The sequence below is a fragment of the Macrotis lagotis genome, chromosome X, assembly GCF_037893015.1.
Source record: "Macrotis lagotis isolate mMagLag1 chromosome X, bilby.v1.9.chrom.fasta, whole genome shotgun sequence".
In the NCBI taxonomy this organism is placed as follows: Eukaryota; Metazoa; Chordata; class Mammalia; order Peramelemorphia; family Peramelidae; genus Macrotis; species Macrotis lagotis.
The window spans coordinates 36,943,877-36,971,289 of NC_133666.1; the positions used below are offsets into that span (position 1 = coordinate 36,943,877).

Below are 27,413 nucleotides of genomic sequence, written 5' to 3' on the forward strand. Positions count from 1 at the left end.
CTTGGTTATTATATTTAACTGGTGTTCAATTACTTTCCCCCTTTTTGTTCTTTCTGTTTACATTACTGAATTCATCATTGCATTATTTTCCTGGCTCTTCTTCCTGTATTGTTCATTTTTGTATTTTCTTATGTTAGATTACATTACATTTTTATCCCACATTTTTTTCAGTCATTCCACAAAATTCATGGCATCAGCTTTGTTTTTACATTTTTGAGATCACAAGAAGCACTGCTGTGAATATTTTGATGTGTATTGGAACTATCTGTATTTAACCTATTGGAGCTTTATGTTTAGTAGGGGCATCTATGAGTCAAAGGATACAAACAGTTGTGGTATTTTCTTCTCATTGCTTTCCAGAATGTTTGGCCTAGTTCCCAACTCCACCAACAGTGTATTAATGTCCCTGTCCTTCCTACTACTCCTCCAACATTGACTATTTTCATGTTTTCATCTTGTCCAATTTAATGGATGGGAATAAAACTTCAGATTTATTTTGTTATTATTATGACTATTAGTTAACACAAATTAGTGATTTTGGAACATTTGTTCATATATTTGTTAATATTTTTCAATTCTTCTGAGAAGTGTATTTATTTCCTTTGATCATGTATTCTTTGAGGAATGACTATCTAATATTTTGCGCTAAGTCTTTAGGTAACTTGTTATCTAACCATTATCAGACATTGGTTGCCATAATGAGGAAAAAATAGTTGTTTCATCTCTGTTTTCCATGCCAAGAAGCCACAGGATATCATCAGGTTATTCAGGAACCATAACCAAATCCCCAGGAAACTAAAGCTATTTGTCAGCAGATTTTGGCTAGAAGGCTGATTTGATTCTCTTTTGAAAGTCTAATTAAAAATGTAATTAGAATGATAATTTCCTTAATCCACACAAACAATGAATGAAAAGTTATAAATAATAAGGTGGATTGTTGTTCAGTTCTAAAGTTCAAAGAAAGACAATTCCTCTCCTTGTGTCACTTTATGCCAGTGGGAGTCTAAATAAGAGGCTTATATAGGCTACCCTAAAGTCTCAACAACATCCGATTTGTGTTTTACGTATAAATGAATTTCACAAAAATTAATACTTTACTCAGGTATTAAATATCTTCAAAATAAACTGATAGAAAGATAATCTATGCATGTGCAATATCAATTTAAAAATGCAATTTAAAGATAAAGTTGACCTTTTCCCCCTAATGCTGGTTCATATATCCTTTAAATTACTGGCTGTCAATTCATAAATATTTTCTCAGTTTGGTGTTATGTCATTTACTGGCAGACTTAAAGCTATGATATTATGATCATAGATATAAAACATGAAGATTTTCAGAGATAGTTCTTATTTTATTCCAGAGGAAACTAAAGCTCACAGGTGTTAGAGTTTGAGGATTTGAAACCACATTCTCTGACTGAATCTATTATACTTTCTACTGATACTATTAGATTACTTTTCCTTTTTTTTAATTTTTATTTTTTTCAGGCTATGGGATTAGCCCAAGGTCACACAACTAGGCAATTATTAAGTTTCTGAGGTTGAATTTGAACTAATGTCTCCTGACTCCATAGTCGATGCTCTATTCACTGCACCATCTATTTGTCCCTCCTTTTTTAAAAAGGACAATCAATTATTCACCTAACTGCCTTCTTTTTTTAAAAGGACACTTAGTTATTAAGATTACTTTATTTGATTTAAGCATATGACCTTGAGTGGCAGTGGCAGTACAACAGAGAACAGAAGTATATATATATATATAGCTTTAGAATCAGGAAGGTCTGTTTACAAGTCACTTTACCATTTAGCAACCCCAGACTTTGTTAGAAATTAGATACCTAAATTCATGAATCACCTCCCAAAAACAAAACAAAAATATGCTTCAAACTCCAAAATGCATAATAGTTCAGTTCAGTAGTTTGGGAAAGTATTGGGGAATATTTGGGAATGAAAAATCATACATATGAATGCTGTGACTTCCACACTATTTAGTATATTACTTGACCACTTGTCAAAAATGACTTCAGCCCCCAGCACTCTGGAGAAACATTTCTCAGTGCAATTATCTGAGTCTTCTTTATTGGAACATCTAGTGTTTTGTTTTGTTTTTAATTTGTCCTCATCCTATTAATCTGTCTAGCATGGTTATATATATTCTTATATAGATTACCCCATCTTTTTCCCAAAGCATTCACCTTCTCCTCAACTGTCTATTTTTTACTGATTGACCATCACTATCTCAGTTACTCAAGCTTATTACCCTGAAAAATGAAAAGATATATAACTATATGTGGGTTCTTCCTTAGTTTTCACCATTCTAGTTAAGTTGCCAAGATTTTTCTATAGTATTTCTTAACTTTGTCTACTTTTAAAATTTCAAGGAAACCCAAATTCATCCTATTTGCAGTCTTTCGCTTTGACAGTATTGCTACAGTGTTCGTACTAGTGCATCTCTGATCATATCCTTCCTTTACTGAAAAGCTCTATTGCCTATTGAATCAAGTATAAACTTTTCATCTTGAGTATGAGCTTGTTTTTGAGCTCCCTCTGCTATCTGACTCCAATTGTCCTACCCAAACTTATTGCTCATTACTTATCATTCAATCAAACTGGATTATCCACTCATACAATCTCCATATCTTTATAATGGCATTTCCTATGATTTAATAGGATCTTTACAATCCTACCTACTATGGAGGGCCATATCTTTTCATAAAGGCAAACTTCTCCATGAAACATTCCTTGATAATCTCTTTTTCATCGTACCCAATTCTACCCCACTTCCCTTCAACCCTCCAGTGAATTAGATCTTTCTCTTTTGCAATCCCTTATAACACTTTCCCCCAACAGGCAACTCTTTTGCATCTAACAGTCTATTTTTGGATTTTTTTTCTTTAGTACTTTTCATCTGCCCCACCCCCATGTTATAAATGTAATCTTGAAAGAAGTATCTTCATAAATCAGACAGGTATGCTATTTACTTGCCTTCCCTACTCCTAACATCACAATTTCTATATCTGTATGTCTATATACAGATACTATAGTCCTTTAACCTCTATTCTTCACAAGCTTGTGAATTCTGTAGGTCAAACATTATGAACTTTAATTTACAATTGAGGAAGCTGAACATCAGGGAGGTTAAGCCTATAGTCATCAATATAGGAGTATAGTCTGAAAATCAGATCTTCCAGCTCCAACTTTACACTATCTGTGGCAAAGACATTATGGAGAAACCCATTTTCTGAAGGGAAAGATTGCTTAATTATAAATGTGGATTTTCAAATAATGTACTGGGTTGTGTAAGACTATGTGTGTTGTTGAACATCACACGTTTTAGGGAGCCTTCATAGATCGACTGTCATTTTGGCATCATGTCCATTAAAGGGGACGGTTATACCTTAAATTCTTATGGTGTAAGCCAAATGTAGAGTTTATAAGGGAATTGCTTCTAAAAGATTTATGTTTTGAAATTGGGTGTAATTTTGAATATATATTTTCCATTCCAAATGAAGCTTGAGAGGAAGGTTAGGTATTTTAGGATTGTGCCACAGGCAGACAGTCATACAGGTTGGGAATTTCATTCCATCGTATCTTTATTGTAAAATAATGAAAGGTGCTGTAAGAAATTGTATCTGTCAAATTCATCAGTGGCTAAAAGCAGCAGATAATTTTGACAGTTTTCACCAGCTAGTCTGCTGATCATCCATGTTACTACTCTCCTATAGTTCTGGGGAAATAATGGACCAAATTATATGTTTCAGAATTAATTCAAAAGGAGTTCTCATATGTTATTTGTTGAATTTCAAGAGGCTTTGAAAAACCTAACTTCATAGCTCAGGAAAGCTTGTGCATGAATCCATGTATGTATTTGTATATAGAGACATGTACTTGAAGTATCTTAAATATATATCATGTTATCAATACAGTAATTTTTCTGTCTTGCCTACTGAATATTTGTTTTCTATTATTTTTACTTGAAAATTGAAATAACTTACTTGATGGGGCAGCTAGGTGGTGCAGTGAATAGAGCATTTTCCCTGGAGTCAGGAAGACCTGAGTTCAAACCTGGCCTCAGACACTCAGTAATTACCTAGCCGTGTGACCTTGGACAAGTCACTTAATTCCATTGCTTCACAAAACCCTAAAAAAAACCGAAATGAGTTGCTTAGAATTCCCAAATATATTACATTTATAGCATTCTCTTTAAAAATTGTTAAATATTCCCCAGTTATATTGTAAAAGAATTTTTAATTAGCATAAACATTTGGGTTCTGCATTTTCTATCTCCTTTCTGCCCCTCTTCTTTCCTCAAGAATGCAAGCACTTTGATTTTCATTATATATGTGAGGTCATGCCAGATATATTTATTAGCCACTTTTCAAAAAGCAGCACAAACAAAATGAAACAATAAAAATAACATTTAAAAATCATATTTCAGTCTCTATTGAGAGTTTATCAGTTTTCTTTCTGGAGGTAGATAGCATTTTTCATGATGAGTCCTTTGGAATTTTCTTGGGTCATTGTCTTGGTCACATTTGATCGTGCTAATAAAATTGCTGCTCCTGTGTACAGTGTCCTCCACATTCTGTTCACTTCACTTTATATCAGTTCAATTAAATCTTCCATGTTTTCCTGAAAGCCATTACTTCCATCAATTCTTACAGGACAGTAGTATTCCATTACAATCATATACCACATCTTGTTTAGTCATTCCTCAGTTGATGGGAAGCCCAGTGATTTCCAATTCTTTGCCATGACAAAGGACAATTGTAAATATTTGAGTACAAATAGATCCTTTTCCCTTTTCTTTGATCTCTTTGGGATACAGAGCTAATAGTGGTAATTGATAGTCAAAAAGTATGCATATTTATAGCCCTTTGGAACTAGTTTCAAACTTCAGAATAGTAGAACCAGTATGTGGTTCTCCAAGGGTGTATTGATGTCTTAATTCTTCCACATTCTAAGCAGCATTTGTAATTTTCCTTTTCTGTCAGGTTAGCCAGTCTGAGAGGTGTGAAGTGTTATCTCAGAGTTGTTTTAATTTTCATTTCTCTAATCAGTAGCAATTCAGGGTGTTTTTCATGTAATTATTGATAACTTGATTTCTTTTTCTTCTTCTGAAAACTGCCTGTTCCTATTCTTGGCCATTTATCAATTAGGAATGGCTCTTCTTTTTATAAATGTGACTAAGTTATCTATATATGTGGAAAATGATACCTTTATCAGAAAACCTTGTTTTTTCCTTTTTTATTATATTTATTTTTATTTTTGTACAAATGATGTTTTTTATACATTACTAAAATATTCTTATTTAAGAGTAAACGTAATACCCCCCCTCCCAAAATATAGAGCCTCATGAGAAATAAAGTAAAGAGAAAAAAATGAAAATAAAAAACTAATAATAATAAAAATGTGCTTCAGTCTGTGTGCCAACACCACCAGCTCTGTGGCTGGTGGATCACATTCTTTATCATAAGTCCATCACAAAATCTCCTTCCATATTTTTCCACCATTGCCATTGCTGATCCCAACTCCCTCCAGTCATACTTCCCCACTATCATACACTATATTTTCTATCTCCTTTCACTCTATCCCTCCTCTTAAATGTGCTGTAGGGTAGCTGAGTGGCAGAGCAGACTGATCACCAGTCCTAGGGACAAGAGGCCCCGTCCCCACATACCAACCCTGAGGCCCAGCAAACACCGGGCCCTGTGGTCCTGGACAGGCCACCCTATCCCAGCCCCTTGCAAGAAGTAAAAAACAAAATGTATTATATCTGATCACTCTCCCCCACGGTCTACCCTCTCTTCCATCACTCACATCCCTCCCTTCCCCTGTCCCCCTTCCCCTTCTCTCCTTCTTACCCTAGATGCCTATACCCCATTGAGTATATGTGTGTGTGTGTGTGTGTGTGTGTGTGTGTATGCGCGCACACACACACACATATGCTGTTTCATCTCTGAGACAATTCTCATGAGAGCGAAGTTTCCCTCATTCCCCCTTACCTCCCCCCTTCCATATCATTGTAATAGCTCATTGTAATAAAAAAGTCTTATTATATGAAATATCTTAGCCTATTCCACCTCTCCTTACTCCCATTACATTTCCCTTTTTGCCATTGACTCCATTTTTACAATATATTATATCTTCAAATTCAGCTTTCTCCTGTGCTTCATCTATACAACCTCCTTCTACCTGCTCTAGTAAATGAGAAGTTTAATATGACTATTATCAGTATCATTTTTCTATGCAGGAATACATGCAGTTCATCATTAAGTCCCTCATAATTTACCCTTCTGTGTTTGTGAAGCTCTGTCTTCTGTCCTGGTCTATGAATGACCACAAGCGCACCCCTCTGCCATGGGGCTGAGGTGGGAGGGGCCCTGCTGTTCTATGGGGGGCCTAGACTGTGATCAGGATCTGAATATGGTCAGAGCCCCAGAGTTCTGTTCCACGTTCAGAGGACAGACCTCAGAAGTCTCTCTCTACTGCCCTACCTTTGATAGACTGAGCACTCAAGGCTCAGTTGCCTGGGGGCACCTGCTTACTGGTTCCACCCGCTTCCCTTTCCTGGATCTGGGCTGTTGCTTCCACTGCTACTGCTGGCTCTGACAGAGGTCTCCCCATTGATCTTCCAAGTTGTGCCTGGTGCTCCTTGGATATAGTTCAGGAAACTGCCCCCACTGCCATGAGCTACAGCATCCAGGTGCCCTGGGGCTGCCTCTTGGAGGATGAAGTTCCTTCGCTCTGGCAGGCTGTTCCACTGACCCTGTGGAGCAAAGCCTATTCTCCAGACCAAGGTAACCTGGAAATCTGCCTCACTGGATCTTTCTGTGGGTTCTGTCTCTTGAAAATTTAGAGACATTATTTTAAGAGTTTTGAAATATTATAGAGAGAGCATCTAAGAGAGGCTCTTCTCCTGTCGCCATCTTGGCTCCCCCCCCACCTACTCTTGAGATGTCTCAGAGAACCTTGTTGCAATTTTCTCCAGTTTCCTGTTTGAGTTGTAATTTTGGTTGCATTAGTTTTGTTTGTACAGAACCTTTCTAATTTAATTCAATTTCATAATCAAATTTATTTTACTTACTGTAATCTCCTCTCTTTCTTGTTGGGTCATAAACTCTTGCCTTTCCATAGGTCTGATAGGTACATTGTTTCCATTCTTCTCTTATTTACTTGTGATTTAACCTTTAAGTCTAAATAATTTTTTCATAATATTGCTATAGGATCTGAGATGTTGGTCTCTACCTAGTTTCTTTCAAACCACTTTCTAGTTTTCTCAGCAATTTTTGTCAAATTGTGAGTTCTGACATAAAACTTTTGGGAAAAAGACCAGATTACTATGATCAGTTACTACTGTTGTACTGTGTACCCATCTCTTTTATGGTCATTATTAGATTTTTTTATGATTATAAACTTGAAATACAATTTAAAATCTGAAACTACTATGCTACTTTCTTTAACTTTTTTCTTCATTGATTCCCTTGATATGCTTGACCTTATGTTTTTCTACATGGTTTTTATTATTATTTTTAGCTCTATAAAATAATCCTTTGGAAGTTTATTCGGCATGGAATCAGTAAAATAACCTTGGGTACAATTGTAATTTTTATTATGCTGCCTTGACCTAACCATGAGTAACAATTATTTTTTAAAAATTTTATTTATTTAAAGCAATGGGGTTAAGTGACTTGCCCAAGGTCACACAGCTAGGTAATAATTAAGTGTCTGAGACTAAATTTGAACTCAGGTCCTCCTGATTCCAGGGCCAGTGCTCTATCCACTGTGCCACCTAATTGTCCCTAATATTTTTCCAATTGTTTAGATATGTCTGTATTCTTGTAAAAAATTTTTTTTTAAATTGTGTTCATATAGTTCTTGAATTGGTCTTATCAGGTAGATTCCAAGGTATTTCATATTGTCTGCAGTTATTTTAAATGGAATTTCCCTTTTTGTCTCAGAGATGTCGATTACTTGTGTTTTCTATCCTGCAACTGCTGAAGTTTACATTGTTTCAACTAATTTTTTTCTTAATTTTATTTAAGGTAATGGGGTTAAGAGTGACTTGCCCAAGGCCACACAGCTAGGCAATTATTAAATGTCTGAGGCCACATTTGAACTCAGGTGCTCCTGACTCCAGGGCCAGTGCTCTATTCACTGTGCCACCCAGCTGCCCCTAGTTTTTTTTTTTAAAGTTGATTCTTTAGAATTCTGTAAGCATACATACTACTGTGTCTGCATTTCACAAATTTTTGTTTTTCTCTCATTCTTTTATTATTCTTTATTATCATTCTTTTTAATGAAATAAGTAATTTTTCAATGATTTGTTTTTTTTCTATATGCCAATTTGTGTTTTTTTCTTTTTTCATTCCCTTGACTTTGTATTTTTGAGAAATAATCAAATCATGACATTATGGAGTCATTACCTTCCACTTGCTGATTCTAGTTTTTAAGGAAAGCTTCAGTGATCTTTTGTACTTCTGGTCATTTTGCCAATTCTGAGGTTTTTTTTTTTTTTTTAGTTTTTGCAAGGCAATGGGGTCAAGTGGCTTGTCCAAGGCCACACGGCCATGCAATTATTAAGTGTCTGAGGCTGGACTTGAACCCAGGTACTCCTGACTCCAGGGCTGGTGCTCCATCCACTGCACCCCCCAGCTGCCCCCTACCAATTCTGAGTTTTAAGGAGTTATTTTCATTAGTGAATTTTTGTACATTTTTCAATTTGGTTAATTATGTTATAAGGTGTTATTTTCTTCAGTATTTTTGTGCCTTTTTAATGAAGATTTCAGTTGCCTTTTCATAATGTCCTTTACTTTCATTTCCTTACCTAATTTTTCCTCTACCACTGATTTTGAAAATCATTTCTTATGTCTTCCAGGATTTCTTGTTGGCTTATGTCCAATTCACTTTTTGTTCTTGGAGGCTTGCTTGTAGCTATTTTTTCTTCATTGTCTTCTTCTGGGTTTGTACCTTGACCTTCTGTGCTGACACTTTTGTTACCACCGGTTAGTCCCAACACTGGTGTTTATCTCCGTGGGCTGTGGGCCAGCCTCTTCTCTTGGATCTCTCTTTCTAACCTCCTAAGTAGCCTTGATCTGGAGGAATCTCCCACATTGCTCTTTACTTGTCTCTGCCACTTCAGAATTCAATGTAAGGCATTGATTTAAAGTTGTTTGGAGACGAATTCTGAATGAGCTAAACTTAGTGCTCATGTACTCTACCTTCTTGTCTCTGCCTCTGGCCATTCGTGTGCTTGTCAAAGCATCACCTCCCTGATATTGTAGTCTTCTTTGAAAATGAAGGACAAACATTATCATAAAGGAGTAGCCACATCAGCATTAAAATATAACTGTGTATCCAAAATGAATGATACCCCCAAAATGACATCAAAATTTCTATTAGACTTCAATATCTTAATAATATCTTAGAAATCCAAATTGATCCAAACTAACCTTGAGAAGCTATGTGTTATCCTGCCTTATAGTATAGCAATGTAAACAATCGTATGTTTCTCATTCTTTCATTCATTCATTTGTATAATTATTCATTCATCAAATGTTTGTTGAGTGGCTTTTTTCTGCAAAGCTAATTTAAAGTTACCTTGGGAAATACACTGCAAAATATAAATCCTGGAAAGCATGTTGTAATATGAGAGGAATTATTAAATAATGGTTGGAATAGAAGTCAGAATACCTAGCCTTAAATCCTCTTAGAACAGTTACCAATTGTTTATGGGACAGCAAAGAAGTTAACTACTCAGATCCTCAGTTTTCTTTTTTGGAAAATGGGAATAATAATATTTATAGTATTATATGACAAGAACCAAATAGATAAAATGTTAAAAAGAAATAAAATGTTTATAACTCCAGTCCCTCTCCTGAGCCACATATTACTAACTGCTTTTTGGATATTTTGAACTGAATATCCAAAAATTAGCTCAAAATTTATATGTCAAAAAGAAGAGTTCATTACTTTCCCCTCATAAATCCACTGATCTCCGCCCCCCCCACCTGATCTTTTAATTTCTGTAATGGTATCAACATCTTTTCAGTCATTCACTTTCATAATGTCTGAACTCATTAAGTCTTCTACATACACAATCAATTGTCAAGTCTTATTGATTCTACCCTCATATCCTCATAACATTTCTCCTGTTCCTTTTGTTTATTCAAATGCCCAACTTTATAGCTTTGGTCCTTATCACCTCTCTCCTGAACAGCTTCAGTAACTTCCTAACTTGTTCTCTCAGCCATAAGTCTCTTGTATCCCAGATCTATCAACCACACAGTTGCAAAAGTAAAGCTAAGTTCTGTCTGTAACACTTTCTAACTTTGTAAACTCCATTGGCTCCCATTTATTTTAGAATCAAATACTAAATCTTACTAAAATGCCAGATTTCTTGCTACTCCTTACTCACCAAACTGCATTTCAGTGCTTTTTCCCTTGGCTACTGCCATCTTTTTCTTTCACTGTATGAGATATACTTTTTCCTTATCACCATACCATAGAATCCTTAGCTTCCTTTAAACTTTAGTTCAAGGGGCGGCTAGGTGGCACAGTGGATAGAGCACTGGCCCTGGACTCAGGAGTACCTGAGTTCAAATCTGTCCTCAGACACTTAATAATTACCTAGCTGTATGGCCTTGAGCAAGCCATTTAACCCCATTGCCTTGCAAAAACCTAAAAAAAAAATTAATTCAAGTGCTACTTTTTGAATGGGGCCTTACCTCATACCTTCAGGTACTTATACCTCCCTCCCCCATGATATTGTTGATAGTGCTGTTTTTTAGCCATCTTTGTCTCCCATGGTAGAATTTGAGTCACTTGATGGCAGAGAATTTATTTTTTTCCTGTATCCTCAATTATCTAGTACAGTTTCTGGTATGAAACCTGATCATAAAAATTCTCTGCCTTCTTAACTTTTCCATCCTGTAAGAGATATTGTTTTGAGATACAAAAGTGATTTTTAGTCATGGTCTTTACTATGGTGGAGCTAAGAATTTTGTTGGATTGATAAGAAATATACATTAGCAACTATGGAAAAAGATAGACTGTGTGTTATAATAGACAAATACAATCTTTTCACATTTTAAAGAAGGGAATTCTAATTCCTCCCTGGGTAAGACACTTGGGAAATCCATGGAAAAGGGAACATTTGAATTGAGTCTTGGACATTATACATTGTATAAGTTTTAAAAAGTAGCATATTCCATTTAAATAACTGTGCAAATATCAACTGCTCATGGATAGGTAGAGCTAATATAATAAAAATGACAATTCTACCAAAACTAAACTATCTGTTTAGTGCCCTACCCATCAAAATTCCAAAAAATTACTTTAATGAGTTAGAAAAAATTGTAAGTAAATTCATATGGAGAAATAAAAAGTCAAGAATTGCCAGGAGCTTAATGAAAAAAAAGTGCAAAAGAAGGTGGCTTAGCCCTATCCGATCTAAAATTATATTATAAAGCATCAGTCATCAAAACTGTTTGGTATTGGCTAAGAATTAGAGTGGTGGACCAGTGGAATAGACTAGGTGTGAAAGCAGGAGATGATGATAGTAATCTGTTGTTTGATAAACCCAAAGAGTCCAGCCATTGGGATAAAAACTCCCTCTTTGATAAAAATTGCTGGGATAATTGGAAGTTAATATGGAAGAAACTTAGATTAGACCTCACACCCTTTACCAAGATAAGATCCAAATGGTTACAGGACATAGACATAAAAAACAATACTATAAGCAAATTAGAAGATCAAGGACTAGTCTACCTGTCAGATCTGTGGAAATGGGAGCAGTTTATGACTAAGAAAGAGTTGGAGAACATCACTGAAAACCAATTAAATGATTTCGATTACATTAAATTAAAAAGCTTTTGCACAGATAAAACCAATATAAACAAGATCAAAAGAAATGTAGTAAATTAGGAAATAATCTTTACAACTAATGATTCTGACAAAGGACTCATTTCTAAAACATACAGAGAACAGAGTCATATTTTTAAAACAAAAAGCCATTCCCCAATTGACAAATGGTCAAAAGATATGCAAAGGCAATTTACAAATGAGGAGATCAAAGCAATCCATTGCGATATGAAAAAATGCTCTAAATCATTAATTATTAGAGAAATGCAAATTAAAACATCTCTGAGGTACCACCTCACACCTCTCAGATTGGCCAATATGACCAGGAAGGATAATGAACATCGTTGGTAGAGTTGTGGGAAATCTGGGACACTACTACACTGTTGGTGGAGCTGTGAACTCATCCAACACTTCTGGAGAGCTATTTGGAACTATGCCCAAAGGGCAACAAAAATGTGCATACCCTTTGACCCAGCAATACCACTACTGGGTCTATACCCTGAAGAGATGATGAAAAAGGGTAAAAACATTACTTATACAAAAATATCCCTAGCAGCCCTGTTTGTGGTGGCAAAGAACTGGAAATCAAGTAAATGACCTTCAATTGGGGAATGGATTAGCAAACTGTGGTATATGTATGTCATGGAACACTATTGTTCTATTAGAAACCAGGAGGGATGGGAATTCAGGGAAGCCTGGAGGGATTTGCATGAACTGATGCTGAATGAGATGAGCAAAACCAGAAAAACATTGTACACCCTAACAGCAACATGGGGGTGATGTTCAACCTTGAAGGACTTGCTCATTCCATCAGTGCAACAATCAGGAACAATATTGGTCTGTCTGCAAAGGAGAGCGCCATCTGTATCCAGATAAGGAGCTGTGGAGTTTGAACAAAGTGCAACGACTATTCCCTTTAATTTAGAAAAAAGCAGATATCTTATTGTCTGATCTTGTTACCTCTTAGACTTCTCTTCTTTAAGGATATGATTTCTCTCTCATCACACCCAATTTGGATCAAGGTGCAACATGGAAACAAAGTAAAGACTGACAGAGTGCTTTCCATGGGGGGGGGGGGTGCGGGGAGGGAAGCAAGATGGGGGGGGGGGGAATTGTAAAACTCAAATAATATCTTTAATAAAAATAAATTTTAAAAAAGTAGCATATTCCAGATATAAGGGGAACACTTTTGTGACAGTATAGAGTTTGAAGATGGGAGTGGTTTACCAGGAACAGATGACAGATTAATGTTAATTCTATTAAAGTAAGCTTTAAATAACAGGTAAAGGGCTGTTATCTTAGACTCAATAGAAAACTTTTAAGTGAATGATATATTCAGATGGATGTTCTAAGAATGTCAACTTGTCAGCTCTGTGGAGAAAGGATTGGTCTTGAAACATACAGAATTCAGGAAATCTAATTAGAAGTGTAATGTAATTGTCCAAGTAAAATGTGATGAAGCCCTAAATTTCAAGGAGATACAGCAAAAGGAAAGTCAGTTCCTACTCCCAAGCTATTTACAAAGAATATGATGTAATAATATGTTTGTAATTTCTCTGAGTCAACTATTTAAGTAATCCCTGTTTAGACTTACCTCAACGACAACAGATAGGCTTTAAAAGATTCAGAGAAACAATATCTGTTAAAGATATCCCACTTATGTATGTTACTGCCCAAATTCTATGATTAAAGATTCATTTTTGACATTCAAAAGAGTTTGTTTTGGGGAAGGAGGAGCCAAGATGGCGGCATGAAGGCAGCATTTGCCGGGAATTCCTTCCCCCCCAAACTCCAAAAACCAACAAATGATGACTCTAACCAATATTTCAAGGGGCAGAACCAATAGAAAGACTGAGTAATACATTTTCCTAGTCAAAGATAACTTAGAATTTCTGCTGGAAAGGTATGCTTCACCAGGACCCAGGGCTGGAAAAAAGCCTGGGCCATAGCACAGCCCAGCCCAGCCCAGAGATCATCGGCAACAGCTTGAAGGGGCAGGGAGAGGACTCTGCTAAACCAGAATGAGTGTGCAGTGAGGAGCACCAGCTGCAGAATCTCCAGCGAGAATCTGGACAAAGCAGCCTGTACATGGAGAAACAGTAAGGGAAGCCTACAGAGATTTCTCTGCTTTCCCTCGGGGTAGGACTCTGCTGCTAGCCTACACTCAGATCCAGGTTGTAGTTCGGGCTTCCATACTAGCTGGATCCCTTGTTCTAGCTCCAGTGCAGAGGAAAGTATGGGGCCCATCTACATATCAAAGCACAGGCAAGAGAGCATAAGACCTTGGAGGAATAAAGGAACTTGATGATGTTGAACTGTTTGCATTCCGGCATGGGAAGAAGATATTGATAACGCATATGAAGTTTCTCATTTATAAGAGCTGTTAGAAGGACCATATATAGACAGGGCACAGGAAGGAGCCGAATATAATGGTATAATATTATAAAAAGGTGGAGTCAATGGATGATAAAGGAAAGTACTGAGAGGAAGGGAAAGGAGATAAAGAAGAAGCTTAGAAATTTCACATAAGGGTCAAGAGAAAGCTTTGTCAATGACGTGGAATGGGGGAAGGCAAGGGGGAATGAGTGAGCCTTCATTCTCATCAGAAATGGCTCAGAGAGGAAATAACATACACACTTAATAGGATGAGGAAATCTAAAAATGAGATGAAAGGGATGGGATAAGGGGAAATGGGGGGGGAGGGAAGGGGGGGAGTAGGTGAAAGAAGAGAGGGAAGATCGAAGGGAGAGGGTACTCAGATATAACACACTTTTGGACAGGACCAGGATGAAAGGGGGGGAGAGACAGACAGAGAGGGAGGGAGAGAGAGACAGACAGAGAGGGAGGGAGAGAGAGACAGACAGAGAGGGAGGGAGAGAGAGACAGACAGAGAGGGAGGGAGAGAGAGACAGACAGAGAGGGACAGAGAGGGAGAGAGAGAGAGAGAGAGACAGACAGAGAGACAGACAGACAGACAGAGAGACAGACAGAGAGGGAGAGAGAGACAGACAGAGAGACAGACAGAGACAGACAGAGAGGGAGAGAGAGAGACAGACAGAGAGACAGACAGACAGACAGAGAGACAGACAGAGAGGGAGAGAGAGACAGACAGAGAGACAGAGAGAGACAGACAGAGAGACAGAGACAGAGCCAGATAGACTCATAGACAGAGACAGAGACAGACTGTAAGAGACAGACAGAGACAGAGAGAGGGAAAGACAGCTAGTAATAGCAACTGTGGGAAAAACATTGAAGCAACTTCTCTTGTGGACTTATGATAAAGAAAGCAACTCACCCCAGAGACAGAGCCATTGGAACCTGAACACAGACTGAAGTGTCTGTCTGTCTGTCTGTCTGTCTCTGTCTCTCTCTCTCTCTCTCTCTCTCTCTCCTTGAGGTTTCTCATCTTCTTGGTAGGGGGAGGGAGATTTATGTTTACTCTTACAACACATTAATTTCAATCAGTATATAGCATGGAAACATGTAAAGACTGTCAGACTGTCTTCTGTGGAGGGAAGAGGGGAAAATTGTAAAATTCAAAACTTTACAAAAATAGTAGGTAGATACTACTATTGTATATAATTGGACAACATATAAAATGTTAACAAAAGACTTTGTTTTTGAGTATTAATGTAAATGTCCACAAAAGTTTGCTATAATTTTATATATATATATACATATTTATATATATGTATATATATATATATATATATAATCTATATGTGTCTTGGTAAGTTCTCACTCTAGATATTCATTAGATATATATTTTTTTCTCTGCTTAATCTCTCATAAGTTTGGATACAAGGACAGTGTTTATCTCATAGGAAGAATTCTGTAACATTTTCATTCTCTATTTTCTAAATAATTTGTGTAATATTGTTCATTTTCTTGGGTAGAATTGTCAGTACAGCTAGAAATTTATTTTGTTTCATTTTGCTTTTTTGTCAGGGTAGTTGCATTCATGGATTGCTCATCCCCCCCTCCAAGATTGAGTTTTTTCAATTCTCTTTATATCTTTGTAATACTTTATATTCTTCTAGTCCTTTTTCAATTTTTTTGACATTTTTTGCTAAATAATTTCTAACAATTTCTTTTACTTCATCTTTTGTGAATCCTGTTTATTTTTCACTAAGACAATTTAGTGTTTCTTTTTGAAGATTAAATCTAGCTACTGGTTTATTTGAGGTATTTGATTTCCCTTTTAAAATTATAACCAAAAAAGGTTTCATTTATTGATCCTTTTTATTATCTCTTTTAACTCCTTTAATTTTCAACATCTTTCTTTTGCATGTTTTCTTATTTGTTGACTTTTAAAGTTTACTTTCTGCTTTTTCACACTCAGTTCTTTGACCTCTTTGTTTTTCTTCTCTTCTGTTCAGAATTCAATTAAAAATTGTCTTCTCTTTCAAAATTCTTCATATTACTCACATTGAAATTCACAAAGTAAAAGTTAACTGCTTTACAAAAGATAGATACCAACATAATAATTGCAAAGGACTTTAATGTCTTTTTATCTGAGCTGTTCAAATTTAATATAATGAAAAAAGGAAGTATCTAACAATTTCAAGGGGAATTTAGAGCTGAAAGTCTCATTATAGGCTAAATGGAAATTAAAGAACATACAAATCTCCTTCCACCAGATAGTGTGTGTGTGTGTGTGTGTGTGTGTGTGTGTGTATAATATATTTATATATCTCCTCTCCTTTTCTCTTCTCTTCTTACCTTGTCTCACCTCTTCTGCTTTTTCTCTTTTGATGTATTTTGAGTTTTATGACTTGACGTTTTTTAAACATTAAGTTTTCCTTCCTTCCCTTTTTTGTTAGATTTATCTAGCCTAAAAGGAACATATTGATATCTCCAACAATTCTTGTTAACATTTTCTTTATCTATTTAGACACTATACTATTGAAAGCATATTTATTAAGGATTGTGTATGCCCTTTAAGGTGTAATATGATTTTCATGTTTATTACTATATCTGAGGTCATAATTAAGACCTCTGCTTCTTTGGATTGAATTGACATGAGATAGATTATAATTCCTTATTTTACTATGTGAATCTTAATATTTCAAGTGTTTTTTATAAACAACATATGGTTGACTTTATTTTTGAACGCTTCTGCTCGTCTCCTATGCTTGTGGGGGAAAATCTTGCCATTGACTTTCATGTATGATTGTGAGGTGTGATTTTTCATTTTCTCCTGATAGGATATTTATTCCCTTTCCCCACCAACCTCTTTGTTTAAAAAAAAAGATGGAAGAAAGGTAAAAGGATCAGTGCTAATAATTTGTAATTGGATTGGTCCAATGCTGTTCTTTTGACTTTGCTCTTTTGAACCATCTCAGACCCATACACTGGCCTCTAATATACATGTCTATTTTTGTTGAAAGTATCATTATCCTTCCTATCTCATACCTTCTGTGTCATCCTTGCTTCAACATATAATAGAAATTTAATAAAATGTTTACTGATTAGTTGACCTAAATTACTGGCTCTTGCCCTTTCTCTGTCTCATTTTAATTCCACCCCCCATACTTTATGATATTTGAATCAAATAAGAAAGAGAAGGAAATCATGTAGGTGTCAGAGGATTTTGGACTTTCAAATCAATGAGATGCTTAACTTAGGCAGAAAAAAAATTGGCAATATTTTAGTGAAATTCAACATGACTTATGTGAAAATATGTTTAACATGATTGCACATTTATAGCATAAATCATTTTGCTTGCCAGCTTAGGGAGGGGAAGGAGAAGTAGAAAAATGTGGCACTTAAAATCTTATTTAAAAAAATGTTAAAAACTAACTTTTCACATAATAGAGCAAAAATGAAGCAGTATTTATAAAAATATTTTAGTGAAATTGAATAAAATTGTAAGAAGAATCATCTCTAGGTCCAGTTACTTGTCAAGCACAATGAATAGATGTTATCTGTGTTCCAAATGAAGGCAGATTTCCTTCCTGCAGGAGAAAGGAAAGGAACTAGATGAACATCTTTGCACACCCCAAGTTCTTAGGAAATATGAAATGTTCCAAAAGGTATCTGGATTAAGCCTTCATTGAGGACAAAAGGTCTCTGAGATTGAAAAGTAAAGATATGATAAATTATCATGATGATGATAGTAAATAAAGAAGTAATATATAGAGGAAAAGTGAAAGAAAAGAGCCTTTATAAAATTAAATTCTCATGGATAAGACTATATATTCTGTGAAGTAAAAAGCTATTATACCTAAAAATGTCATAATAGTCACACATTCTATCTGTAAGAGTAGTATTAGTTGTCAAATTCTTGCTCAGAAATCCTGAGGCAGTTTTTTGGTAAGTTGACAACAGAAGAAGTGTCTGTTGTCTTTCCGGACTTTGTATCTAAGATATAACAGAAAATCTCATTAGACATTTTAAAATTTGTTTATTTTTTTGGCAGTGGGGTGCAGTTTGTGAGGCAATGACTTTAAGTGACTTGCCCAAGGTCACACAACTAGTAAGCATCACGTGTCTGCAGTTGGATTTGAACTCAGGTCCTTCTGACTCCAGGGCTGGTGCTCTTGTGCTACCTAGCTGTCCTCCTTATTAGACTTTTGAAAAATGGATAGAAATTTCCTACTTTTGGCGAAGCATAAGGTAGTGCAAAAACACTGTCTATTTTTAAAAATCTATATTGGAAAAAAAAGGAAGATCAAAGAAAGAACAGGGCTTTGACTCGAGGTCACTGGGACATTGATAATGGACAAATGAAAGTTAAGTAGAGCTTTTTAATTCTTATTTTGCTTCTATTTTTACTCTAAGGGATTATTACCTTTACATGGTAAATGATAGAAGCAAAATGATGAATAGGACCTTGAAACCCAAGATAAGTAAGGAAGGTACTAGGTTAGCAATTAGCTGGTCTTAATAAATTCACATCATTTGAAGCACAGTGGCGTACTCGGGTCCTGAAAGAATTGGCAGTTGTAAATCTGAGCAACTGCAGTGAAACATGATAAGTCATGGACAATGGAAGAGAGTTCATAGGATTGGGGAAGGACAAATTTCTCAATTTTCAAAAAAGAAAAGAGAATAGAATTTTCACAATATAGATCAGTAGACTTGACTTTTGCTCTTGAAAAAAATTCTTCAAGAGATTATGCTTTAAGGAAGATAGTGATAAAGTGGCAAATGTGTAGAGGAGGGCAACAAAGATTCTGGAAGTATTTATATGCTATTGTTATATGAGACTTAGCTGAAGGAAGTAGGATTGTTTGTTTTCGAGAAAATAATCTCAGGGAAGACGTGATCAACCTTTCTTCTGGTGTTTGAAATACTGTCAGCTGGAGAAGGTACCAGACATATCCTTTTTTTTTGTCCAGAAGACAAAACTGAGAGCTATAGGTAGTTGCAAAGAGGAAAATTGAGGCATGACCCAGGTTGGAGGAAGGGGACAGTTAACTTCTTAACTACTGGAGCTATTCAAAAGTAGAATTGACTGCCTTTGAAGATACTCTGTCCTCCCTCTTTTGATGTCTTCAAGCAGAGGTTGGAAGATTACTTGTTTGGTATGTTATAGTGAGGGTTCTTTTCAGATGGGGCTGCTAAAATCATCTCCAGCTCTCAAATTCTTCATTATTTCATCCCTAATTATATATACACAGAGGAGACAGAGGTTCATTTCTCATCGATTGTGGGGTCAGGATTAGTCATTATAATTACATAGTATAAACAATCTATTTTGATCTTTCTAATTACCCTTGTTAGTAGTAATTCTGTATATTACTCTTGAGCTTGATTTTTACGTCATTGTTTTAGCTCATATGTCTGTAATTTTCAAAATTCTTCATATTTATCATTTTGAATTTAAGAAAATAAGAGTAAACTGACTTATAAAAATAGATAACATAGTAATGTAGAAGATTTTAATGTCATTTTATCTGACTGGTCATATTGAAGCTAAAGCTAAATGGAAATAGCTAATTAATAAATTCAGGGAGAATTTGGAAGTGAGGGTCTCATGATTATACTGTTAGGAACATTAAAGAACATACTACTCTTTTGGCACCAAATGACATATTTTTTAAAAAAGCAGATTATGTGTTGGGGCAAAAGGAAATTATAATGAACCATTTACAAAACACATCTATAAACACATTATTTTTAGACAGCAAAAGTAATAAATATTATAAAGAATACAAACAAAACATTCAGACCTACCTAAATAGAATATCATAAGTGGTTACAGAATCAAAGAACAAATCTTCAAAATGATAATTTTGTGAAAACAAATAATAATAATGAGACAATATACAGCTCTACTCTCAGAGGAACAATTATATCCTTGAATGCATACAGTAAATGTATATATGTCAATGTTTATATAAATGTGCAAGTAAAAAAGTCAACCATTTTATAAAAATGAAACATGAATGAGAAATATTGAAATTTAAAAGAGGAAATTATAAACTATACAAATGTTGAATAAATATTAGAGCTAGTCTTTCATAGAAACTAATAAGATTGTTAAATCTAATAGCTAATACGATTTTTTAAAAATAGGTAAAGAAAATCCAATTAACTTTATTTTTTTTTAGGTTTTTTGCAAGGCAAATGGGGTTAAGTGGCTTGCCCAAGGCCACACAGCTAGGTAATTATTAAATGTCTGAGGCTGGATTTGAACTCAGGTACTCCTGATTCCATGGCCCATGCTCTTTCCACTGTGCCACCTAGCTGCCCCCAATTGTTAACTTTAAAAAGAACGAGGTGAAATCAACAAATCAGAGAAGAGAAAAAGTCTTAATAGAATTGAGAATTGAAAAGAAATCGTTGTTTTCATATTAGGAAAGAAGTACCCAAATTAACAAAATGTAATGTGAAAATCTTAAATCATTTAATCTGAGAAAATGAAATTGATTTAACTATTAATAAACTATCAAAGACAAACACCTCTAAGGATGCCCATCAGTTGGAGAATTACTGAAGAAGTCATGATATATGGTTGTGATGGAATATTTTAGTGCTAAGGTTTGATGGAGGATTATTTCAGAAAAACATAGAAAGACTTATATGAACTGATGCAAAGCAAAATGAGAAAAACCAGAGAACCCAATGATAGAAATAATAAAAAGATTGATCAATTGTGAAAGACACAGCAATACTGATCAGTAATTCATGGCAATTGCAAAAGACTCATGATGAAAAATACTCTCCACCTCCAGATAGAGATCTCGGAGAGTTTGAATGAAGATTGAAGCATATTTTTTCCTCTATATTTTTCTTGCTTTTTTTTCACACAACATGGTTAATGTGGAGATATATTTTATATGACTTCATATGCCTTCTCAATTGTTTGGGAAGTGGTAAGAAAGAGAAAAATGATTTGGAAATGAGAAAAAACCTCCTCTAATCCAGGAAAAGTTTTAGAAAAATTTGATTAGACATGTAAAGTTCTATTGCTGTTTATACCTCCGAAAATATTTTTAAATAAGAAGAAAGAACTCTAGAAAACTCAAATCATGAAAGGGTAAAGGGGAAAAAAATGTTGTCTGGGGTCACTAGAGAATATTGATGCAAAAATTCTTTAAATCCTTTCAAAAAGTCTAGAATACATAGTGTGTATGTATATTCTGTGTGTTAATGTACATATAATATATACACACATACAATATCTGTACAGATATCTGTGTCTATGTATATAGACATATATGAAATATTCACGCTGAGAATTATACAAAAGTTAAACTGATGATTCAATTTTAAGAAAACTTAACATAATATTGCAAGTAAAGAAAACACAAACAAATATATGTCAAAGAAAAAGCCTTAGTCAAAATACAATGTTCTTTTACGCTAAAAGCTCTATAAAGAATTGACATAGGGGGCAGCTAGATGGTGCAGTGAATAGAACACTGGCCCTGGAGTTAGGAGGAAGGACCTGAATTCAAATCCAACCTCGGACACTTAATATTTACCTAGCTGTGTAGTCTTGGGCAAGTCACTTAACCCCATTGCCTTGCCAAAAAAAAAAGGACTGACAAAGAAGGGTTATTTTGGTCAGAGTAGAAACACAGACATATATGTGTGTGTATAGGAATACATATAATATGTATATATAAATATAAAAGTATGTTATATAAAACTAAAAACTAGCATTATGCACAATAAAAACCATTAAAATTTTCCCAGTGAACACAAGGATGTCCTCTTTCCCACTGCTAACATAGTTACAGAAATGTAAGTAATACTAGAATAAAAAAATGAAAGGCAACAGTAGTGAAAAAGAACCAGAATTCATCCTATTTGCAGATTACAAACTCAGAGAATCAACAATGAAATCAATTTAAACAGTTCATAGCTTCACTAATGTAGCTGTATACAACATACATCTAAAAAATCCTCTGGGAAATAATAGAAAGGAAAATCCCATTAAAAATAACAATAAAATTTGTAAAGTATCTGAGTCAAGATACACTCATGATTTCTAGAAATATTGTTACAAAAATGGTTTAAGTAATGATTTAAATAATTTGAGGATTATTCATTATTCATGGTTGAGCTACTGCAATATAATAAAAAATGTAGATAATACCTCAGCTTAGATATTTAGTGCTATACCAATCAAACTTACAAGAAGATATATTATAGTAATATGTCATAATAGCCAAATTCATTTACAGCACCAAAGTCCAAGAAGTTAGGGTGTTTAGGAAAGATCCTTATGTATCCTGAAGTTCCCTAAGATGGGAACAATTAAGGAGAAGGAATGTGAGAGAATAGAGCAAGGCACTGAATTAAATGAGGAAGGAAGTAGAGTGCCCTGCAAAACACATAACCATTACCAGACTCTTGATTAAGTGGTACACATCAAAGAAGAAGTTATTAATGAAAGTGGTACTGGCAGAATCTAGAAGTGGCAGAAAGGGGCATCTGAATATTTTGATTCTCTCACTATAACTAATCATTTGGGAGGTACAATTAAATGTGTAATCAGTGGTATAAGTATGGCAAGGGTTACTGTACCATTCACAGGAAACCAGGTCTGTTGAATTCAATGAAATGAAGTACATAAAGCTGTGATGTTTATAATCCCTTTACCCAGCAAGGGATCAGTCCACCCCATTTGATTCTTCCTCTGGTAAGGAATTTCAGTGGTGGAGAAGCTTTGTAAGGTAAATGTTCTTTCTAATATTGTACTGACTTTTTCCTCTTCTGTGAGAGGATGTGGGGAATTGACCAAATGGTGTATGAAGACTTATTTTTCTGCCACTGATACACATGACTCCATTACAGAATCTCACCAGTCTCCCATCAATTGATGACCTTCATAGCCACCATACAGGAAAATAAATCCTGTAATGAAGGGGTTAGCCTTCCCATCAATTGTCAATCAAATGCCACTCTTGGAGTTGGCAGATCTGTCTAGATGAAGCAAGGGGATTCCCAAAGAGAGGCAGCATGGACTATACAGATAATACTATTACCTTGACCATTGTCTCTCTTTGGACTCCAATGAAAACAGCTCAGCACCCTGATCCCAAGAATTTTTGCAATTACTTTGTTTCCAGCCAAATTCCTTTCAGCTATCATCCTAGATATCTCTATGGAGATTCAACCTGGCACCTGCTACTACATGTACTAACAGTTTCAGAAAAGAAAGTTCTTATTATCAAAGACTTTGCTACTGTCAAATGGCTCATTATCAAAACTTATAAGAATTTATCCGTGGGGGACAGCGAGGTGGTGCAGTGGATAGAGCACCGGCCCTGGAGTCAGGAGTATCTGGGTTCAAATCCAGCCTCAGACACTTAAAAATGGCCTAGCTGTGTGGCCTTGGGCAAGCCACTTAGTTCCATTGCCTTGCAAAAAAAAACAACCTAAAAAAATTTTAAAAAATAAAAAAAGAATTTATCCGTGGAAATTATACTCAATAAGAAACATCATCAGCTACTGTGCCACTTAAGGGCCGTGAAACCTTTCCATCTGATTTACAGATGAAATTTTCAGTATAGATTGTCTCTCCCATTAGAAGGTGAACTTCTGGAGAGGGTAGTAACTATCTTACTTTTCTATTTTTATCCCCAGTGCTAGGCACTGTGCTTTGCATATAGTAAGTGATTAATGAACATTTCATTCATTCATTAACAAACCCTTTTGGCTGTTCAGTTTGACAGCTACTCCTCAGATACCACAGCCACATTCATTGAAGACTCAGAGAAGTTTTTGTTAGTCCCAGGCACTGGAAAATGGCTTAACATTGGAAACTGATATAAATTATAAATTTATCAGTGCAAATGACAGCAAAGAAGAGGCCTAAGAGACCTTTCTATCTGACTTTCAACTGAACCATTTTATCTACATTGTCATCCTCATCAGAATATGAGGATCTTGAGAGCAAGCACTGTCTTACTTTTCTATTTGTATCCCCATTATTTAGAACAGTGCTTTGGACTTAATAAATGTAGAATGAATGCTTCATTCATTCATTCATTCATGTTCCTTTCACAGCTTTGGCTATAGTTTCCTAGTTTTCTCCAGGATCTCTCTGGAGAACAAGTTCTACAATGTCTCTTGTGGTCAGGAATATAATTTCTATTATGAATCAGAAAAGCATTATCCTCTCAAAAGTCATCAAGAAAAAAATAAACCTTGCTTTGCACCAGCTTCATCAATTACTTTACCAAATTATTATTTCTACACTGAAGTGATTTGATTCTATTTCTGGGATACACCTTTCATTGTGGTAGTATTTCTATTAGCCTTGAAAATTTACTGAAAGAATGCCTAGGCTTTAAAACTTGCAAGTAACTTTATTTTAATCCTGTTTTCTCTTTGTTGTAAACAAGGGGAAGTGCCATGATCACTCTACTATCACTATGGCAACCAGGGCTTTCACATGAACACCCTTTTCTGCAAAGACGTAAATGTCAGTCCAGACCAAACAAATCTCTTTCATTTCCCCTCATCTCATGTTCGTTTGTACATTTTACACTGTGCATTAATTCACCAAGTTTCATAGAAACATAAGATGTCAGAACTACAAGGGATCATAGAGGTTCATTCAGTTCAACCTCTTCATTTTACACATATAGTAACTGAGATCTCAGTTAAGTTCCCTTACTGAATTTTTTTCCCCTTTTGCTGCTAGGCCCTGGGCCTCAATTAGCAAAGTTCTCCATTAAGAAAAGGGAAAACACCCCAATAGCTACATTTTCTCCTTACATCAAAGCCAGAAGAAAGGGCTGCCAAGTAGAGCTCAGTCTCTGACAGTTTACCTGAGAAAACAGGTTCTCAGATTGTTTAAAATATTACAAATTTGCTACTGTGCTGTGAGAAATAATTTGTTTGGAACTCTATCCCAGTTAGTTTTAATCAGTTTTCTATGATTCCATAGAGGTAGTAATTATAAATGCTTTATATTTTGCCCCAGAGCTATAAGGTATAGATTATAATTTCACTTGCTTAATCACAGGAAGTAACCAGACCTAGAATGACAGAGGTTTTTGTTGTTTCCATTACATGGAAAGTAGTTCTGAACCATTATCACTCTTTTTTTGTAGGTTTTTGCAAGGCAAATGGGGTTAAGTTGCTTGCCCAAGGCCACACAGCTAGGTAATTATTAAGTGTCTGAGGCCAGATTTGAACTGAAGTCTCCTGACTCCAGGGCCAGTGCTCTATCCACTGCACCACCTAGCAGGTGACCACTGTATGATCACTTAGTGGTCATAAAGGAGATACCCCATGCTTTGCCCAACCCAAGAACCTCCTGCTGACATACCATTTCTATCTGATTCATCAGTTTTTTTGCACTGTGAATCAAGGTCTATCAACTAATGGGAATCAAATCTAGTAACAGGTCATACAAAAATAGGGCCTTGGAAGAAGGTGACATTTCAAATTTTGAAGATCTCAAAAAAGTGCCATTGGCTTAGAACTCTGTTTCACTCTCTTTTATAATTGGGTAGCTTTAGTCCTCACAATGCTTAATCAACTCATTTAATTCTGACCTATGATTAGTCTCAGACTGATTTCCCCCCTCATATTTGTGTTACCTAAGAGGTTCAAGAGACGAGCCATCTAACTATTTTTGCCCGAACTTCACAGAGTGTCACCTATTTAGGAGAATCATTATCTAGTCACTGGACCTGAACCAGCTTTGCTCTTTTCAGAACTAAATGTTATCAGTTCACACAGTGTTGATAGCATTCTTAGTGGCTCATTCAGGCTAACAAAACTTTCTGAAAGCTCACTGATGAATTAGAATGCTGGTTGATCAATTTATACCCAGTGATCATGAGGTAGGTTTATTGTTTTGTTTCCTTGTTTGTATAATCTTTCACTTTTCAGAGGTCCAGTCTGGGGATGATATTGTAGTCTAGAAGGTGGTTTGATAAACATGTATTGAAAGCAAAGAGAGATGAATTTTCATTTAGAACTTTGTCTCTCAAGGTGGTGAATTGCCTTTCTCCATTCTAGGTATGTTTTCTTTTTCTATTAAGCAGGATTTCTTTTTCTAGGCTTCATGCTACTCTCTTCCTTTAACTGTTAGACATAGGCATTCCTTTTCATCTCATAATATCAAGGTCACTTGCCTTGTTTTAAAGATAAGAAAACTGAGGTTCCAAGAAGTTAAATGAGTAGACCAGGGTCATATAACAAGCAAATGCCTGAGGTGTGATTCAGACCTGATTCAGTTCTTGTAATCTATCCATTGGCCCATTTTGTTCAGCTCTGTGTGACACATTTTAAGAGGGACTTTTATTGACAGATTGGAATGTGACCAAAGGAGGGCATCCAGGATGATGAAGACCCTAAGCTTCGTTACATTTTAGGAACAGCAAAAAAAATATCAGACCAAAACAACAACAGCAAAAACCTGGGACATTTAGGCTGCAGTAGATAAGACTTGGAGAGTATTTGATACTTTTCTTCATGAATATATCAGGCTTTCACATGAAAGAGAGATAAGATTTGTTTGACTGCAGGGGACATAACTAATAGTAGTTTACAGAAATTTCAGAAGTAAATTTAGAATCAAGAAAAGGGAAAATTCTTAAGTGGTAGAGTTGAACAGAAATAGAAGAGGTTGTCTTGTAAAGTAGTGTATTTTCAGTGACTAGAGGTCTTGAAGCAAAAAGCATTCTCTGACCCCTGAGCAGGGGTAGTAAAGGATTCTTATTGAGTTAGATGACTACTAAATTCACTTACTCTCAGGTCCTGTATGAGTTTTGAGACAACAATGAATGGTAATAATACACTATCTTCTGCCTTAGAAATGGGGCTGATATTTTTTTGACCTTTGTCCAGTTTACCCTATTGGACTCTTCTTTAATCCCTTCATATGGAATTGTGAATTGATCAAATAATCCAACACTAATCTGTTCATTCACATGTATTTATTTAAAACCTTATGAAATATTAGTGTAGTATGCTTTTATCAGTTTAAAAAATTTGTTTTGTATATTATGGGTTTTCTCATCTCTTGAGTTTTTTCTCCTTTTTTGATTTGATTCATCGTTCACAACATGATTTATATGGAAATATGTTTAGCATAGTTGTATATGCATAACCTATATTAGATTACATTCTTT

The 27,413-nt window shown here is 35.4% G+C and overlaps 1 pseudogene; it reads left to right on the forward strand.

Annotated features, from left to right (window-relative positions):
• The first annotated feature begins 6,688 nt into the window (after nt 1–6,688).
• Nucleotides 6,689–27,413, forward strand: part of LOC141498635 (melanoma inhibitory activity protein 2-like) — a 65,910-nt pseudogene continuing 45,185 nt past the window's right edge.